We start from the raw sequence: 17,661 nt of genomic DNA on the forward strand, positions 1-17,661 counted from the left end.
TTAATGAATTTTACAATGTGACATACATTAGACGTCCTACATTCACAATCCTCAACAGGAGCACAAGTTGAACCCAAAACCTTTTATAGTAGACTTTTTTTTATATCCAAGCTAGTTATTCCAAGGAGGTGTAGCGAGCTTTAGCCAGGATTTTGAAAAGTAGGCATTCAAAATTTTCATTAGGGCCAAAGACCAATGTCCTTTTTGTGGGACCTGGGGATATGTCCCGCCCAAAATTTGTAGAATTAAAGGTGGCTGAATACAGTTTCCCCGAGCTCTTTAAGATTCAGTGCTAATGCGAGTTCAAGCGTGTGCTCAAGGCTTTGAGAATAGCAAAATTTAAATGCTGCAATGTGCAGTTGATCAAAGAGTTGTGATCGGGCGTTTTATTATTATTTAAAGAAATTTTGCACAGCTGTAAAATTCCCTCTGTTAAATCTTTATTACTTCAGTGTTAAAATGTCACAATTTCTCCATGTTTGTTGTACACAAATGATTAAAAAATTCTACCAACTGAATTTTCTGAAATCGTAGAGAATTCAAAATTTTGGTTGATAAGTTATCAGCTGTGTTGCCATGGTAATGCCTCATGGTCTAGAAGTGGCACTCAAAAATTACAGTGCAGTAGCTTATCCTGTAACTTGCCAATTGTGAGCTCATCAACTGCAACCGTTTGGCCATGAGTACAAAATAAAGGATACTAGATACTTCAAAGATTGAAAAACTGTGTTCAGCCACTTTAAAAATCTTAAAACTTGTATTTTCTGCAGTTTTGGGTATTCAAATAAAAATCCATTTCACGCTTTATTTTCTTTATCTCATGTATAGTAGACTGGGCCCGCAGGAGGCAGTGGCTTATCTAGGCCAGCCAGTCTTGCATGAACATGTTCAAATTCTCTTAGAAAATAACTCTCAAGCAGCAATTAAACAATCAAGTCACATGGAAAAAAATAATTTTCTCCAAAAAGCAAGAACCTAGTTAAATTAATGGCCAGATGCCCATCTGGTTAAAAGTCTGTTTTTCTTATAATTTATACACCTTCCAGTTTTAATATGGAAAATAAATTTTGATTAACTTTTAAAATTCCTGTTTCTCTCTGATTCAACTTCAGACATTTCCAGGAAACAAGGATGCCAACAGCATAATATTTAATAAGCTTAAAGACACATTTGAAACAAGATTCCTTAGAATATATCCCACAGCATACAACCAAAGAATGTGTCTCAGAGTTGAGTTGTATGGTTGCAGTGATCAAGCTGGTTAGTGATGATTTACCGGTAATATCCATTTAGTTTTTTTTTTTTTTAATAATGATCTGAAAAAGCCATCTGGTCATGCAAATGTGTCCTCTTGTTGGGAGACAACATGGCCAAGTGGTAAAGGGCTTTGGTTGTAATTCAGAGGTTCCAGGATCAAACCCTCCACCCTGCCATTAGCTGGATTTGCTCTTGGTCCTCCTGAGTTCAAATCCTACATGTAGGTCACCCTTTGTATATAGCCAAGTGCGCGTGGTTTGCCTCCTGCTAGTTGGGATTTTTTTGTTTCCTCCATTTCAATGACATACCTGTAAACTAGCTTTCTTGAAGCTAACTGCATTACATATTTATGCCCACAGTTCACTTACATGCATGTACGAGTAACATTAATGGAGTGGTCAAAAAGCTGCCATCTAACTCTAGTTTTAATAGTGTGAAGTGACTAGGAGTATTGTTATCCCCATCCCTCTGTTCGTAAATGGTAACGAAAAACTCCTCATACAACAAACACGTTCAGTCGTCCTTAAACACCACCAATTGGTAACACGGTTAACTCTAAAACTGCACACAATCCTTGAAACAAACGACTCCTAAAAACTGTAACTCGTACACATGATAATCGTACGTGTGATTGTGCTTGCGAACTTAGTAACAAATTTAAAATGTCAGCGTACTCACGCTTATCGCGTGTCATGCAAGTTCAGTAGTTTTCTTCTTAACACCCTCCCCATCTCTGAAATGGATGACAGTCCACACATCTTGAAAGTGCTTACGTATATCCCTCCCCCTACAAGCATTTTCGCAGGTTGATCTCAGAATTTTGCTCTAATTTATATATTGAATAAAACAAGGTACTGGGAAGTTATGAAAGTGTCCTGAGCTTGAGTACAGACTTTGATGACGAAGTGGTAAATAAGATTAAATTTTAGCTATATTATCTGGGTAGGAAGGCCAGATGGAAAATTGGGTTAATAACTACATTGTAAGTAAACTTATAAGCTTCATCTATTATCTTAATTTGAAATAGACACCTGGTCATTTAACCACTGAGCCCAACTTTCTCAACCAAAGCCTTGATAGGATGTTGGTATATATATATATGCTAAAGACTACGATTGTACGCCAGTATGACAAATTTTGAATGCTTTTCAGTTTCATGCCCACACACAAAGTCGTCCTTGTAACCTACAAATTAAAAATACTTCCCTTCCCCTCTCCCTGTAAATGGTGAAATAGGCCAATTGATGAATACCTTCACTTGTTTTGCAGTGAAGAACAAAGACAGCCTTCTCAAATCAGAAGCAAATCTTCTTCAATTTGATTGTTTCTTGTTATTAGTAGCCTGAATCTGATTTTTGTGACAAACATACACCGCTCCCTCACTGACTCACTGACTGACTCACTACATAACCCATTGCAACATAGACTCCTACGCAGACGTTCTTTTGGCTTGTCAAGCAATCTTTCCTCCCCCACCCAACGTCTGCTGAAACGAGCAGGTTTTAAAGATTGCGTGATGAGCCAAAAGAATGTCTGTGTAGGAGTCTAATTGCAATGACTAAGAGGTATTTTTTGACAAAAAAATCTAAAATAATGGCAAGCTTTAATTGGATTTTATGGCTTTGTTGTGTTTGTTTATTTACAGTTTGTTCCCGTTTCTTTGAGTGGCCCTTTTTTCTGAAGTCCCTCAACCTTGAAACTAATGGATTTCCGCGTTTCAATTCTGATGGGAAATACAGCAGCTGTCATGTAGTTCCACAAAGTACTGCATACTACAGCTATGATGTACAAAACAAGTGGGTGGATGTATGCAGTGACATCTTCAAAGCAGAAATTAATCAAGGATTCACGGTATTATTATTGTTGCTATCATTATTATTTTCTAATAAAACAGTAAAAAAAATACAGTTTAAAACAGAAAAGTGTGAAAACTAGTCAAGAAATGTGTCCGGAACAATACCGGTAATATTGTTCCAGACACATTTCTTGAATTGTGAAGACCTGTTGATTGATAATTATTATCAATCAACAGGTCTTCACATTTCACAGATTTGTACAGTAATTTGACTTAATGACTTGACCCCCAGGGAGGAAAACAGTAACTTAAAATTACGCAGTAAATTAGTCCAGTCAAAATGTGCTTGTAGCTGGCAATTTTGCCACCTACTTCACACTTCCTTACTGCCCATCATGCCTGTGTGGCACATAGGGCAGCTTGGTTGTCCTCATTGCTGTTTCCATAACAAGGAATTTTTACGGGATGAGGTCGTTAGCCTCAAGCCCAACTCCAACACCTGGAGGGCCGTGGGACTGACTTTGGTCTGGACCCTTCTCCTTGACCTTTCCGGCTTGAGAGTTCCTACCAGGGGTGTAATACTCCTGCCGGCATAGCTCTTGGAGTCATTGGGACGCACAAGCCACTCATGATCAGCCATGTCAAGGCAACAGTCCCAGTGAGTAGCTACTTCAAACTAAAGTTCATTAATAACAAATACAAGGTCTCTTCTAGTTTAGTTACTAGTAGATTGGAGGAGTGGGTTCCACCCAAAAAGATATTAGATACCACCAGGTAAAGAAAGCTAGGCAGTGGCACAACACTCTCATTGGCAGCAAATAGAATGAGTGAGAGAGGAAGCTTGTCACACAACTTTTTGGTGAAAGATTGCGTGACAAGCCAAAAGAAAATTGTCATGATGTAATAAGTGTGAATTTGATAGGATAAATTGGATTTGTCTTTCATTAGAACTGTGAAAATATTGTTAGATTGTAGCAGTTCTTGATATTTTAAAGCATAATTTTTTATTGCATGCATGCTATCTTATTCATAATTTGGATTTTTATCAGATGGAACCATGATGTGTCATTGTCATGATTTAGATGTTCGGAGGATGATAACCCTGTAACATTTTCCGTGACATTTTTGGCATCATTTTAACTTACTGGGCACACGTTTCAGCCATTTCTTGGTGCATAAAATGTTTCTGTGATTGCAATATGTGACACCATTTTGTTCTACGTGAGATCGAATCAATCTATACAGCCAGCCAGTCCAAGATGGCATTCAAACGCCAAAACTGTATGGCATCAATATCAGTGTCTGCAAGACTGAATTCACAAAAATGACGCAATTAGTATGTGTTCTCCTTTGTCAAACGCAATAACCCCAAAATACATACCAATGTTTCTTGTGAATCGAACTGTATACCAATGGACCTTGCATGCTGAGTGTAGGGATTTCTGGGGTGTAGCCACACCTTGAACATTACGTGGGAAAATGAGCCGCATAATTATTGGCAGATACAAACAAGATGGTGCCCAAATGAGCTCCATTATTGGCGAGTACTTTCTTAATTTTCCCAACAAATTTACTGATAGAAAATAACTGGGATTTGTAAAGTAAAGCTCTTCAGTAGTGTTAGCTAAAAGCTATCTGTGATAACTGGTGCTCTTTGTTGTTAAACAAGAAGTTCTACTGTAATTTGGTGGAACCTCCCATTATTTCACACCTTTTGAATGTAAAATGCAAATAATTTCATTAAATAATAATTATTGTACTTTTGCAGTCATGGCTAGTTGGGGAGTCAAGTATCCTGCAAACTGAACATGCTTCAAAATCTCACGAAACCAAAATGTACCGTTGACAAAAAGATGATATAACTTAGTTTCATGTAGCAAATTTTGACAGTTTACTATTATGGAAAATTTGCCGTTTGTTTGCCAGCTGTTAATTCTTTGATGGTTGACTGACAGCATAGAATTTCTAATGTTTTAATAAAGGAGAAGTTTGTTCCAAGATGGCACCTTTTTATTTCTTCATGCCAATGAAAAGGTAATTCCAAGATATGCTACTCACCAAAATTTCAGCTTCCAAAGAGTATTCAAACCCTATGAAATACTTGTCTGAAGTAGTCCAAAAATCTAGAAACAGTTGCCGCCATCTCAGAATAACTTAGCAGCCATGCTTATTTTTGTATCAGCTTGTTTTTCGAAATGCCTGTTTGTGCAGCATCATTTTACAGAAACTGAGCTCCAGCAGATAGTAAAAGTTGAGCTCTTTGACGTCACACATACTTTGCCAGGCTGCTTAGTTCCTCCAAGATGGCCGCCGCGGGTTCTCAATTTTGGACCTCTTCAGACAAGGATTTCATGGGGTTTGAATACTCTTTGGAAGCTAAAATTTTGGTGAGTAGCATATCTCTGTATTAATTTTTTTGGTGTGAAGAATAAAAAGTGTATTTTTGGAAGGAACTTCCTCTTTAACTGATCCAGCCACCAGATTCACTTTTTTGTTACTTGCCCCATTTTCATTGCCTTTTTCTTATTGCAAGTTAATTAATGTTCATTGTGTTTGAACTTTGTCTTCTGTAGTGGAGAGTTGACGAAACTGAGAAACTGCTGGGAAGAATTATTCGAGTAATGGTAACTTGTAACTATAAGGATACAAGACCACCCAAGACAGGATGCCTGGTTTTTAAGGCATCAGGACAAATTACATGTGAGTGATTTTTCTTTAGCACCGTATTGTTAAAAATTGCATTGTATGACAATAATTAAATTTTATAGCAGCCTTATGCGTATTGCAGAATTAGTTTGAACCCAAGAAGTGATAATATGAAATCATTTTTTTCTTTTGAGTGCCAGTTCAAATAAGGGCACTTAAAAGTCGTGTAAATTAATTTTAGGTACTGTAACTTTTAGAGGAAATCACCACATGACTTTTTTCAATCTCTTTTATCCAAAGAACACTATAAATATATTTTGATATGAACTATCTGAAAATGTGGGTTAGGGTTGGCGATGGGTACATTCAAGACTATGACAAAAATGCACGACAAAAAAGTTCCAAAAGGTCAAGACCCCTGAGTCTGAGATGTGGCTAAAATTCTGCAAGATGTGTAGTTTTTGAGAACCGTTTGTCACCCCGTATCATCTTTGCTGCACCATGCAGTAACATCATTATTAATAATGTTATTAACCACTTGGTGGCATTTCCTGTTGTTTTGTTAGAGACTAAATGGGAGAAATAAAAAAATGATAAAACGGTGTGATTTGGAGACAACGTAAACTCTGTTGTGAGAATATTTAAATACATATGGTGCCAAGGGTTTTTGTGATAGCATTACAACAACTTGCATACATGTATGTATAGCATATTGCTTCACCTGTAATGTGTAAAAATGTATTTGAGTTTATGCTAAGCTGATATATAGTTATAGCCTTTGGCTGCATATTAAGGGCGTGTTCACTTGGGATTAATCTGGAATAAGAATAATTGGAATAATGCGAGTTAGCGTTTGTTTGGCTGCTCTTCCTATTCGGGAATACTTGGATTTCCATTCTGGCTATTCTGTTCCCAGGAGCAGAATATCTGGAATATATTCCGGAATATAAATCTTATTCCCGAATATTCCCAAATGAACATGCCCTAAGTGTGTTTTCCATGTCTTCAAAACTTCTTCATTTTTTGCTATTTTTCAGATAATCTTGACAATGTTACTAACACAACAACAAATTGCCCAACCAAGTCAAGCACTGTGGTTTCTCAGCTGGGTTCATCATCCTCACTTTTTGTGCCGTCAGCTGCATCTTTAACAGCATCTTTCACATCAGTATCATTGCTACCATCATCCTCACTATTTGTGTCGACGTCTTTATTTTCAGAGGAATTATCAACATCAATATTATTGCTACCATCATCTTCCCTTACTTCTGTAACTTCAATGCAGTCATCCACAAAAACGACATCAATATTAATCTATTCTTCTTCATCACCTCTCACACCATCACATCAATCCATAACATCATTTGTATCGACAACTGAGATGATTCTGCCTCCTGTTGCAACCTCAAGAACACCAACGAAGTCTGTTATAAGCACCGATAAGCAAGAACCTGTTATCAGTGTAAAGCCATCAAAGGTATATTCCAGTAATCCTTTAACATCAACTGTCAAATTCTCCTTGCTGGTCTCCACACATTTCTTATTTAATACTAGTTGAGAGAAACTGATGATGTATCAACCCTTTAAGCCCTGCATACAAATTCTCCTTACTGGTCTCCATACATTTCTTATAGTACTAGTTGGGAGAATTTAATGATGTATTAACCCTTTAAGCCCTAATGTCAGCATACAAATTCTCCTTACTGGTCTCCATACATTCCTTATAGTACAAGTTGGGAGAATTGGATAATGTATCAACCCTTTAAGCCCTGATGTCAACATACAAATTCTCCTTACTGGTCTCCATACATTTCTTATAGTACAAGTTGGGAGAATTGGATAATGTATCAACCCTTTAAGCCCTGATGTCAACATACAAATTCTCCTTACTGGTTTCCATACATTTCTTATAGTACTAGTTGGGAGAATTTGATGATGTATTAATCCTTTAAGCCCTGATGTAAACATACAAATTCTTCTTGAAGTTCCAGCCAGTTAGTCACTATAAGGCTTGAAGACAGACCAAATTTGTTATCATGTAATAATAACTACAACCAATGATTTCTCTATTTTTTGGCAGTCGTCTTCAGCCACTGAAGCAGCATCTAGTTCTGCTGCTCCTCCTGACGGCCCAGGCAACAAAGAAGCAAGAGCAAATGGAAATAAAAATGGAGTTGTAATTGGTGCTGCAGTGGGCGGTGCTGTTGCTTTAGGAATTGCTGTTATTGTGTTCATTGTACTTTGCAAGCGGAGAAAGTTGGGGTAAGACATGTTTTTAGAATCAACTAATCACCCAGGGAAAAACCCTCAGAGCAAGGATGATAGCCAACAACAAACTCAACCCATTTGACTGGGTTAAGATTTAAACCTGGGACACATTGATAAGAGGGAAGTGGTAAATCATTTCTGCTCCCCTTGCTCCAACTTTTAGCTGCTGTAAATGTGCTGCAAGAAAATGCCCCAAGATAGGACCAGATGGAAGGCAATGGAATCAGACTTATGTTCTGCAAGGAAATAAAAAGACTAAGAAAATCTATTGTGCTGCAACTACTTTTGATCCCCTGCATTATCTAGGAGGGGGAGGGGGTGGCATAGATAGGTAAGCGCTCGCCTCCTACTAATGTGAACTCCTTGGAATGGCTCTGGCTGGCTGGAGTTGTGTAACTTGTGTTCATTTTCAGTTCTTGTGTTGCTCAGAAGCTTTTTCTGGGTTAGTCATTTGCAAGACTGTAAACTGTCATGCATACACTTCAAAGATGTTGTTTTTGGGTTAATTAAAAATTGTCATTCTTCTTACAAATCTGAAAATCACTTTCTAGGGAAAGCAAGGAAAAGGCAACAAAACTAGAAGGTATATTTTTAGCATTTATTTGCATTTACTATTCTCACCATCTTTTATTAATACTGCCTCAGAAGCAACCAAGAAGCCAATTATATTAATTTTCGTTATTGACCAGCTGTGTCAATTGAACCAAGATTTGGATAACTTTTTCCTGTTTCATGGGAAAGTTTGAAAGACCATCCACCTCTCAATCCAAAATAAAAAGTTACTCTTGTTACTGTTTTCAAATCCTAGTTAAAAACCCTGTGTATGGGAGTTCAGATATCCCACTGAGTACAACAACAGATAACCAAGTCACCACCTTAAGTGACCAAGACAATCAACCAACATACCAGGGCCTGATTATTAACAATCATGGTAAGTTTAAACAGCTTGTTTCTGACTTTTAACAAGTTATTTACCAGTTATACATGTAGGGATCATACTCTCATATGTTCATTTGTAGCTGAGTTGAGATTAGAAAAAAAATCACATTATTGCAATGGGGAATGAGTGGTGTTACATGTATGTTGAGCCACACATAATGCAAAAAATCTGTTAAATTGTTGGGCTTTATTTGAGACAAAGCTGTAACCCCATGTACACTTACATGCACTGCGGCTTGTGTACAAATTGACACACACCACTGATCATTATCATTATTATTACAGGGGAGATGGGGGGGGGGTAGGCAAGTGGCTCTGAACCTCCGGTTTCCCCTACCTTTTACTCCCAGTTCCCACCCCCTTCATTAGTGCTTCCTGCGTCTTTTTTTTTTTCTGTTGCAAAACATTTTGAAATTTTTCACTATTTCTCCCCGTTCCCACCATCTCAGGAATCCCGCTACCTATCTTCTCTTCTCCTGCCTCTCGTACCCCTCCCACCCTCATTTTATGGGCTCTTGCCCCCCCCCCCCCCCCCCCCACACACACAATTCCCCTTCTCTTACTATAGTCATAGTAGAACCGGGTCTTACTTGATGTTTCCTACTTTCTCATTTATTTTTCCCAATAGGACAAGTGAATGGGTCAGGATTGTATAGCAGCCCTGAAGATGATTACGATAACTACACCGTCTACAAAAGTCTGGACAAAAAGATACCAGGGGCACCTGTTTACCAGAGTTTGAAGAAAGGACAGGTTGTCACAGGGAAACCAAACCCCAAACTAAAACCTAGTGTAACAGGACAACCAAATGAAAGACCCCAACTTTTGGCAGAGCCAGTCTATAATGTCCTTGAGCAACCTGATGCAGAACAAGGGGCCATGCAAGAGGAAGTTTATAGTGATCCAGGATGTGATAACCATGGGGACACACAGGACCCTCTTTATAATGTGCTTGAGGGGCCTGATGCAGAACAAAACTATGAGGCCCCAAATGTTGGTGATCCCCTGTACAATGTACTTGAAAGGCCTGAATCCAAGCAGGGGCCACAGGAGCCGCTCTATAATGTTCTGGAGAGCTCTGATGCTGAAAACAATCCATCAGGAACACAAGGTCCTCATGAAAGTTCAAACAATGAGCCACTGTATAATGTTCTTGAGGGGCCTGATTCAGCTGGACCAATCAACAGTGGTGCTCAAAATGGGTCCACTTCCCCAGATGCCCTTGACAACCCAGCCTATGAGCAGAGCCTTGAGCTTGATGCACCATATGCCTCAGTGCACAGGCCTGGGTCACAAAGAGAGTCAGTGTATGAGCCCCTGAGGGGCACCTGATAAGCAAGATCTTTATGAGCCCTTAAGTTAAAGGGGATTATAAAATGTTTAGAAGCTGAAGCAAAGCAATAATATGAATTTATTGTTCTTTTCTCAGTTTACAAACTTGCATAATCTGTCAATCGTTGTGACGGCAGTTGATGACTCATGTTATTAATATCAGTTGACAACATACCAGTAATTGTTTGGTCGCTATGATCACGATGGCTTACAATTTTTTTGTAAATATCAGGACTGTAACAGTTTTTTTTGTTTTTGATTCTTTTTTATATAAACAGATTGTTGCTATATGGTATTTTTTTCCTCATAAATTGCTTGTTTTGAGTACTTAATAGTTATGTACTTTTTGTTTTGTTTTTTGAAAAAATTTTTATCTCACAACTTGCAATAATAATTGTGAGGCATTTGTGTATTCATTATAAATAGCCTAAACAGAGACTCTCAAAGACTCTGTTCTCTAACAAATTAGTCTTAAAACAAAATAGTAATAATAATGATAAGAGATAACTTCTTTTGGATGAAGTTATAAATATTATGTAAGATAATTAACACACAGTATTATTTATAAGTCATCAAATGACTGGCAAAATCTGAAGTGTAACTTCAAGTGAAGCCACTGAATTTTGGCAAATTCATGCAGCCCCATTTGCTATTGAATGTAAAGGTAGAAAATGAATAACCTCAGTGCGAACCGAGGCATGTTTTTCAGTTATTTTCCTTTATATTATCAAATAGTGAGTAAAAAGTAATTCAAATGCTGGTATGTAAGAATCTTTCAGCATACAAATTCTCCCAATGGTCACCATACTTTTCTTGTAGACATATTGGGAGAATCTGATCATTATGTAAAGGCAAATTCTCCTGAGAGATTCTGTCTGTGATGTGTGGCTCAAAGCGTCACCATTCGCCTTTCAATATATCCCAAACTTCACTTTCTTCTCTAGCCATGGTAAAACTAAGGAGAAGAAAGGGGTGGTTTTGCTTCAATCTTGAGTTTATTGTGAAGGAAAATTTGCTCATCTAGCAGTGGTGGTTCTCAAACGTCTTTGTGAACTCATGAGGTAAGCTACCAAATGGCTGGCAAAATGGTTATAAGACCTTCCTGGAATGTTCCTAGGTCAAAATACTTATAAATAATGATTAGACATACAAATATTCCTGTAAGTTGTAAAAAGAATGTTATATATAAATATATAATATGTTTAATAAATAAATATAAATTTGTGGACTTGAAAACCACTAAAATAACATTTTTTAAGTTAAAATAAATATTTTATTTTTTTATGAACTAATGGTACAAGTATATTTTTTGTATGACTTGTAAATTTTTTGATATCAAGAATGCTTTCTTAAAGGCCTTCGTTTTTTTCAAAATTTTAGAAGACATGTATCTTTTAGAAGACGTATCTTTTTACATTTTTATACATATTTTAAATCGTATCTGCTTGAATTGAATTTTGTAAATGTAAATTGTAGTAATTTTGAAACATATTTTTGTGAATAGTTTAAAATAAAAAAAATACCTTATTAGTAATAAGGAATTGACTACGCTTATTTAAAAAAAACTGAAGTAATGAATTCTGTGTCACCCTGTCACACAACGCTAAGTTCTCCAACGCATGGCATTGCGTGACAGACGATCACGATGAGCCCAACCCCCTCCCGGAAAGAAGGGCTCAGAACTGTTATCTGACGTGCCCGGGCTGACGTGCCTTCTTACTTTCTTAGGAAATTTATTAGTTTTCTTTACAGCCTCTGCTTGGGTTAGGGTAAAGGGTTGCGTGACGACCTCAACGGCCAAAACGGCTCTGAAGGAGAAGCAGCCCTCTGACTAACCTGAAAAAAAAGAAAGCCTGATCGCAGGTTACTTTCTGACCAACTGATCAAGGTCATCAAGCTAATATTGGACGTGGGTCAAGTTGAAGTAAAAAATGTTTCGCATGGTTGGCAACAAAAAAGACGCCGCGCGTAATTAATTATATTATTCATACTTAAAGTTGCACGTACGGCTTGTGAAAATTCGAAAGTACTTATTTCAGTCTTAGCAACCGTTATTTTTGGCCGTCACGTCCCTAAAGGTAATTAGCCCGAAGTGGACATGAGCTCTGTTTTCCAATTTTTGAGAACTATAAAACGATATATAGATCCCCGGGAGGGGGGGGGGGGGGTACTCGATAAAATATCGGGTAGGGAGGTGCGGCCCGGAGCTCCTAAACCCTGACCCTGTTTAAGACACGAGCCTCTGATTTTCCCGGTGATTTTCCTACCCTGTTTTTAAAAGACAGAATGCCAATTTTTGATACCCCGTCTAAGACATCAAAAAGTACCTCACTGGCTTTGTTGTAATCGGGAATTAAGCTATTAGGGGTATCAATGGGTGGTGGCTGAAAACAACGTAAGTTAGCAATTCGGTTTGTAGCTGAGTTTGTATAAATTTACACCTCTGCAGAGTTAAATTTATTTTTTTTTTTTTTTTTTTTGTTTTTATAAGCCTGTCCTGTTTGACATTGGTCCATGTAAAGATACCCCGTTTAAGACAAAAAGAGGTGAAATATATACCCCGTTCAAGACAAAAAAGCCTGAAAACCATACCCTATTGGGCCACGTTCCCGTTAAGCCCTTATAATGGAGTACCCCCCCCCCCCCACCCTTACGGGATAGGTCATTCTCGTCCCCAGAGGCCGCGATCGCGGCCTCTGGGGACGAGAATGGGGATAGGTCCGCATGATCGGTCTGGACGACTAGTTGACCGAACTTAGGCACGTTCCGCCTTTTTCTTTCTTTTTTTTTCTAAATTGTCTGTTTGATATTATGCGATCACAGCCATAATACGGATTGGAATTTTGATGACGCACACTGCCTGCAAAAGCCCATATTTTCTAGGAAAATCAGAAAAAAGACAAATTTAGAGGTGCATTTCAGCGTGTTCCACCGGACATGGCCTCCGTCACGCGCTTGTCATGTAAATTTCTTGAGCTCGAAGTCGAGAGGTCACGGTCACGCATCATAAAAGCGGAACTACATATTACATAATGACGTAAATACAATTCCGGGAAAGATAAACTCGCTGAAATGCGGCTTCAAAGGCCTTGAAGCACACTGAATATCACAACAGTTAAACAACATTGGTGTGTGGTAAGCAAGCTTTTTCAGCGATTGTTACAAAGAACGGTAAGAAACATATCTTTTTTAATTTGCACGCGTCTAAGGCGCGTTTGGAACCTTTAATTTTGCCGCGACCTTTACGATTTTGTATTCCTCGTGACCTGCGATTTTTTTGGAGGAGATTAAGACGGAATCCGCCAGGACCTCGAGTATAACTTCGACAAATTTATGTATCAAACTTATGTGTAACTATTTCACATATTTTCTCAAAAGAAATCATTTCTAACAACGCCAAACATTTAAAACAAATTTTGAAGTTCCACTGAATTCCACTGAATCGCTTAATTAAAAGACGTGAGCTTTTGCTTATAGCTTGTGAACTTTGAATTTCATTTTCTCAGACACTGATAAGAAATTGCTGTACCAAAATTATTTACACCTTATTATAAACTTCTGTGTTACTGTTTAAATATCTCTCAAAAGAAATCATTTCTAACAACACCAAACATCGAAAACAAATTTCGAAGTTCCACTGAATTCCACTGAATCGCTGATTAGGCGATTTTGCTACCAAAATTATTTAATCTAACCAAAAAAAAAAAAAAAAAAAAAAAAAAAAAAAAAAAAAAAACAGCTACATGTGAGATTTTACCTATAGTTTACATGGATCTTGTGAACTTCGAAATTCATTTTCTCAGGCTCTGATAAGAAATTGTTGTTGGTTTTATCGCGGATGTAATAATTTACATCTTTAGCTTTCAAAAAGGGTAGAAATTATTCTGGTACTCGATTTTTGTCAAACTAAAATCAACATTACTCGATTTCCTGATGGATTCCGTCTAACATTTAGGATGGGAAGGCATGATTACAGATTTCTAACGAAAGTCAACAATAGTTGAAGGACTTGAAGTATGAAATTTGCGCAAGAGTTTCAGCTGAACTGTTAGTGAACGGGGGCAAAACGAAAGAAAACTTACAATGTAAACGCTTGAATGCCTTTCATACTTTGGACTGCTCCTATCTATACCAAGAATTTTCTCTTGTTTGTACTAGGTAGGTAGGTTCGTACTGATATCCTCTTTATCGCAATTCTTACTACACCGCAGCCGATATTATCTATAACTACTTGCAAATATTATCGTATCAGAATTAGCATTGAAATGTGTAAGCAACAACCGACGAAGAAACAAATTTCAAAAAAAGAGCACGACATTTTTCAGTTTTGCAAACATGTTTCGGCAGAACCATCTCGGCATCTTCAGTGTGATTTGAAGAAGGTTACCGCAAAGTATAAATAGTAAAGAAAATTACAATAATAATAGTAGTAATAATTAGTAAATTAATGAGTAATATAAATAGAAAGTGTTAAATTAACGTGAAAAACTAATGCGTTAAGTGTTAGTTTTACCCAACGGAAGTGAAGCGCTTCTTTGATCTCATGCAAACTTTAGAGAGGCCTGCCCTCGTTTAAATTCACTCAATATAACCCACCCGTGCGCCATAGTAAAAAGAAAAACGTATAAACACAACTTAAATATTGCTATTGTGTGCTCGCTGGAGGCCGCACGCCTCCCGAGAAAAACACCAAGATGTCGAATTGGCATACAACTACTCCTTAAATACTCTAAAAAAGTTCTTACCGACGACGAGAGAATATTTTTCCGCTATTTTTTTTTTCAAAAACGCGGACAAATTCAAACCGATGATGTCAAAATTGGCCTGTGAACATACAAAGCGACATTGAACGGCAATTTTTTTTTTTTTATAAATTTAATCAATTAGCTTCATGGGCGTTGCGCACGTTGCATCCATCTTACCACTGACCCGCAAGCAAACACTTGAAATCAAGAAAAAAAACTTTCATCGAGAAAATGCTTCAGAATAATTTAATTGGCTGATTTGAAAGAATTTATACCGATGCAGTTTTTTGTTATAATTGAAAATTGTTTTTGGCTGAATTTTTTTTATTTTTGTTTACTGTTTTCTGAAAGCAAATGACGCAAATGTAGATAACATAAATAATTTTGGCAATAAAGTAAATTTTTGCGGTTTTTTTTATTCCGCGGAAACCTTTAGAGTCCTTTTACTGTGAATCGTACAAAAAAAAAAAAAGCAAAACCACAAAAACGTCCTGCTACATTAAGGCTGGTTCTTATATAATCGCTTCTATCGCCTCTGTCACTTCAAAACGTTTTCTTGCGATCGGGGCGAGTAGATGTGCATATTACACAGGCGATCGCTAACGTCTGCGGTGATTGAGGCGATCATGATCACGATCTCTTGGATCGCCCGTGTTGTATCCTTCTAGCTTCTCTTTAGTCCCCTTCTTTGCCGTAAAACTGTAATAACTGAGAAGATAGGAAGCCACGAGTTTTGCCCTTTCATTGAAGGTTGCCATTGTGTTGGATCTAGGGTTAAAATGATTCGTAGGTCTTCGCTCATACGAGGCGATCGGGACGATCATGAGAACCCCCGATCGCTTCGATCGTCTCAGTTTTTGCAAACGATCGGTGTGATAGAAACGATCAGGGCGATAAGCAACTCAGTCAACTCAGTGTTTTATGGGAAATGTTCCCGGAAAACAGCAACAAGTTCCCGGGAAAGGCATTTCCGCACGCCCCCAGAACCCCCCGGGGTCCCCAATAATACAATCGTCACGTACTTTCCGGTAATCTGACCTGATCGGGTTCGTTGTATACTGTCACTACCTTATTTGGAAAAGCAGGCGCGAAGTTTGCTTGGCGGACATTTTGAAGAGAAGCAGGATTTTGTGTTTTTCTAAGAAGTTTGCTTCATTTTTCTGCGGAAAAAGGATTTCAGGGGTTTCTAGGAACTCTAATGGCTGTCAGGAAAGAGCAAAAGAACTCAGTAAAACTATTTGAAAGCCTGGACGTGGAGAAACCAACTCAAAATCCTATCGGACGGAGAACCATTTTGGCGTTTGTGCAGAGATCAAGAAAATGGAAAATTTCAGCCATATGTTTGACCAAGAGCGAAAGCCGACATCTTACTGTCTTTAATTGGAGTGTGGTGAATTGCAAAAGGTTTTCGTTCGATTGTTGGTGCAATTTGCTTGAACATGACACGAAGAAACTCTAATTTCCTTAAATCGGATAACCAACCAAGGTGTTGCTTTCAAATTCGACTCCCAGCACTGGATAGATTTTGGGTATGAAATGCTGGAGCGATTTTAAAATACCGGGCCACTTATTTACATATCTCTCACTCTGTATGCTTTTTAGAACGAAGCATATAGAAACAAAAAGAAACCATTCAAATTCAATGAGATGCAAATAAGTTGCCCGGAATTCTACAGTTTATCCAAAAATTATGCTTTCTCCTTGTTCAAATGTAGACTTGAAACATGTTTTTGTTTTATGATTTTAATTTGACACTGCAAGCTAATAAGTTGTTTATCTTAAGACCAGTAAATTGATCCTTCACAATTTTTCCTGATTTTCATGAGAACAGCAATTTATAAGGGACTGTTTGTTATTTATGCCTAAGGGGTGGGGGGGGGGGTGGTGTTAAGAATGGGTGGGGGGGGGGGTAAAATTTTCAAAAGGCGAGGGTGTTCTTTTAAAATACGGTAGGAATAAGTTGAACCTTGCTATTTCTTCCTCTCAAGCTCATGAAATAGAATGCGTGTATTCAGTCTGGGAACAAGTGTGTGGCATTTTTGGCAAACTTTTGTCTGAAGCTCATGCAGTTCCTGAATTTTGTAAACCAATCAAATGATAGTGCTATCATTAAGGGGTATTCTGAAAGTGTCAAGCAGCTGTGATGCGATCAGTTGGCCTTTTAGAAAATGGCGATTTCTCAGGAAGAAATGGTGCACAAATTTTTTAAACGAAGCTAGCGCGTACTGCAAACATGCTATCTAACTAAAAAATACATCACTGCAAAGATAATTTCACAGCCAACAAATACATTAAAACAGTTATATTTTTTTCATTCAAAACATTTACAAAAACCAGTGAAAATGCTGCACAACTCTTACCACATTATGTAAAGATTGTCTGAGAGCATCCCTGTCACATTCGAGTGAATTTCTTGTTGTTTACGCTTTACAGTTGGCTTGAAATGTCTTACACATCTTCACCAGTTATTGATCGAACAATTTTGAAGATATTTGACTTTAACTCTTGAAATTCACGGTTTAATTTGCTCTTGAATATTGACTTCACTTTAAGTTGTTGCTAATAATGGCGAAAAAAATCGCGCGGGAAGTTTTCTTCATTTTACAATGCTTTCTTTGTCCTTCAGTTCATGAAAACAGACGGCCATTTTGGTTTGAAAGCATGTGCTTTCACTTGCAT

General features: G+C 37.7%; 1 pseudogene across 1 annotated transcript; it reads left to right on the forward strand.

The window, feature by feature from the left end:
• The first annotated feature begins 1,155 nt into the window (after positions 1-1,155).
• LOC144628231 (uncharacterized) lies at positions 1,156-10,401 on the forward strand (annotated as a pseudogene). Its single transcript, XR_013566223.1, has 8 exons — positions 1,156-1,260; positions 2,903-3,108; positions 5,626-5,752; positions 6,736-7,175; positions 7,779-7,960; positions 8,518-8,549; positions 8,775-8,897; positions 9,534-10,401. The product of XR_013566223.1 is annotated as an uncharacterized LOC144628231 (transcript).
• Positions 10,402-17,661: the final 7,260 nt, after the last annotated feature.

The sequence above is a fragment of the Oculina patagonica genome, chromosome 10 (assembly GCF_052425735.1).
Source record: "Oculina patagonica isolate OP01 chromosome 10, crgOcupat, whole genome shotgun sequence".
Classification (NCBI taxonomy): Eukaryota; Metazoa; Cnidaria; class Anthozoa; order Scleractinia; family Oculinidae; genus Oculina; species Oculina patagonica.